Raw genomic sequence first — 3396 nt, forward strand, 5'->3', positions numbered from 1 at the left:
ATAAGACCTGCTCTGAAAGTTGGGGGCTGATGGTAAGAAACAGATGCAACACTATCTTATTCATTTAAGTAACAGAAGGAATTTTTCCTTGCTGAGAGTACTGAGAAGTTTCCATTTTTAAGCTTTAGGCATGTAAGATGATGTGGTGCATTAGAATATGTTATCTGGGTTTTGGCCATTTTGTTTCTTAAACTCATCAACCCACTTAGGGAATATTTGACATACCTGTGTGTAAATGGAAAACCTAGAGAAAGGCCCATAGCCTCCTTGCATCTTTATTCCATTGCACTTGTAAGGCACTAGGCACTAAATAAGTTGAATATTACTTTCTTCTTAAGCCTAGAAAACAAACAATTAAGCACAGATGCATGCAGTACAGTGTGAGAAAGTGAAGTAGTTTGGGAATTATTACAGAGGAAAGCTGACTTTCATGTTCCAACACATGATACCCTCTCATATGGCTCATCTCTTGCTTCGAAGGCTCAGCCCTCTGGGATGTGCAACAGAACTTCTGGAATAGAAAGGAAAAGAGAGAGATGTCATTCATGGATTGCATTTACTTGGCTTGAACTCTTTAAAATTGCTCAGGTCAGAAGTAACAAGATAAAGGGAAATTGATTCAATCAGTTTTAAAGCAGTTTTCCTGAGTTACTGTAACAAACACTTGACTATTTTCTGTCTCGTTTGTTAGAAACAATGGAAAGAAGTATTTGCAGTTCAGAGGGTCTTATTCTTACCAAAGTAATCCAGAAGAGCAAAATCCAGAGTGGTTTTGGTTGTAACTGGCTGCAAACTATTGTGATTATGCATGCAAAGGGCAAAATAGAAGAATTTTTTGGTATATAGTTCATTTCATTGCCAAGTATAATTTCTCCTACCAAGCACCACCTTGCTACCCACTGCAGGATTAATCAGATTGGTGCATATCGACAGAATTTGACTCTGGCAGAAAACAGTCAAGGAGCCAGCCATCAGTTCTATTGGCAGACAGCTTTTTTGAAGCATTTGTCCACAGAGATAAATTCACCTTGGCTTGTAGAGGAAAAGGCATATAGCACATACCTGCTGTGGATTTCTGAAGTGTTTATCATTGTCTTTTCATGAGGAATATGCCAGAGATGAGAAGATTTAGTTTTCATCAAAAGCTCTGCAGAACTGCCATCAGCAGAAGCTGTAGGGAAGACAAGCCGAATCAAACCACGTCCTCTGACATGGGCTTAATGCTCCTTTGACATGACAGCTAGTGGGATGGGTCTGGTTTTGCAGCCAAGAGTGTAATTCTTGTGAAAGATTAAGTTTCAGTACAGGATCAGGGCAAATCAGATTTCGTAACATGTTAGAAAATTCCAGAAGAAAATTCTTTCTTCCTTTATTTTGCTTTCCCCTTTTCTTTATTTCTGTCATTACAATGTCAGAATCCAGAAGTAGGTTGAAAAGACTCAATAAAATATACCTCTGCTGTCTAGGGTGATTGTGGCATTTGCCCTCACAAAGTCCAGTATAGCTGGCTTTTTCTCTTTGCACATTTCCAGACCCTCTAGGGTTTTTTTGGTCTTAGCCTCCTAAACAATATCATCTTCCTTTTAGGACACCATTTGTCATTCTCCCCCCGCTTTACCCAAATAAGTGGAAAGATCCACACCATTTGCTGAACCATATTTAAGCTCTCCAAATGACCACTAATTTTAACATTGACCTATGGGAAGCAGTCTTAGTGCTGAGTAGAGGTATTTGTGATATTGATAGCATTTCTGAATGTCAGCTGCAATCATTTTGCTCATAATTGGTTCTAATTACAACACTTATTTTCATCAGTTTCATTATAGAACCTCTGTTGTGTTAATAATAAAATGCACTGAACATAAAAACCATACAACTTTTTCTGCAGCTCTCCTGAGATGACTCTGTGGTGTTCTTGAACGTGAAAAGATCCTGCCCCATTCATGGACAGCATGGAATCTGTCATAAAGAGTATATTTGTGACATCTTTCAATGGAATTAGTAATTGATGAATTGTAGTATTATACAAAAAGCACAGCTGCTGTATAACACTAGAGTCTTACAGCTGGAAAGCGCTCTACAGGAGAAAAGCCTTCAAAATATAAACCTTTTACTGTCATCAACAACAGAATACTGGACATTCACAACACACAAATGTTCAGGTTGTAAACTTGCAAGCTGCATTAATGTGGCAGTTAAATTTACTAGTCTGAAAGCTGCACTTGTAAAATATTTATGAATACATGTGGTTGTCACTGCAAAGAAACTGCACTGTCAGCTTAACCTCTCTCCGATTGTTTCTTCTCCCTGTCTTCCCCTCACTGGAATGTATTCCATGAAATTCAAAACATGTGCCTTAGCTTAATTTAAAAATAACTACATGGTAGGTGTTATAATGCAAAAGAAAAAAATAAGAGCTGTTTTCATGATATTTGGTCACTGTTTTATTCACTCAGAAATATTTCAGTTTGGTATCCCTTAATGGGAAAATAAATTTAGTTTTCACATGTCTGTGGTTTTTTCAAACTAAAAAATGAACTGTGAAGAATTATTTGAATTTTTTACCACAAAATTTAAACTGTTCATTAAGTCATCCAGTGCACTGCTTTTGCAGGAGGGTTGGATTAGATCATCCCCAGAGGTTCCTCCCAACCTCAGCCATTCTCTGATTCTGTGGTGGCCGGAGTCTGACCATATTCCTTATCAGCTCTGGGATAGGACTCCAAAGTATGGATAGCCTTGCTCAGGGTTTGTGTACATAAAAATTTGACCAGGGAAACCTGCATGTCTGTAGAACTCTGGACCTGGGAAAACCCTTCCAGAAAGGCTTTGGGCTCTTCTCAGCGCCTCTAGTACTGTGGATCCTTACAGTTCAGTTTGGCTTGTCCCTCTCCTCACAGCAGTGCTGGGTCAGCTGCTGAGCCCCTCATCTACACCACCCTATCTGAAATAGAGAGAGTTATTTGGGGACCTGTCCTCATGGAGTCTCATTCACCACAGTCCTGGCTGTGAAGCGAGCATCACCAAACACTGCAGACCATCTGGCACACTTCTGAGCCAGCAAAATACTGCCTGAAGTGTGGATAAAGAGCTCTGGCACACCACTCACTGAGAGTGGTTGAAGCAATATCCGATACAATACTGGCATGAGAGTGTGTGCTCTGCTGAGCAGAGACCATGTATAATGAAACCCTTGTTATATAACACAGCTGATGGATGGGGGTAGATATGTATTCTCCAGTTGGTGTTTCCAGGGGTGAATATTACCAAAATCTCTATTCACATTTAAACACGTGATATAGTTTTTCCCTCCACAGGAAAAAAAAATACTGCAAATGTCTGTGACACTTGAAAAATCAAAGTCTTTCAAAGTAATAAAGGCAATGCTCAGAAAAT

At 39.3% G+C, this 3396-nt stretch overlaps 1 long non-coding RNA gene across 1 annotated transcript; it reads right to left on the reverse strand.

The window, feature by feature from the left end:
- Positions 1-440: 440 nt before the first annotated feature.
- On the reverse strand, positions 441-1947 carry LOC113945407. Its single transcript, XR_003527074.1, has 3 exons — positions 1875-1947; positions 1063-1171; positions 441-511 (listed from the first exon to the last, which is right to left on the reverse strand). It is a non-coding gene; the product is annotated as an uncharacterized LOC113945407 (long non-coding RNA).
- Between the last annotated feature and the right edge of the window lie 1449 nt (positions 1948-3396).

Source organism: Corapipo altera, unplaced genomic scaffold (genome assembly GCF_003945725.1).
Source record: "Corapipo altera isolate COAL_440 unplaced genomic scaffold, ASM394572v1 44, whole genome shotgun sequence".
Lineage (NCBI taxonomy): Eukaryota > Metazoa > Chordata > Aves > Passeriformes > Pipridae > Corapipo > Corapipo altera.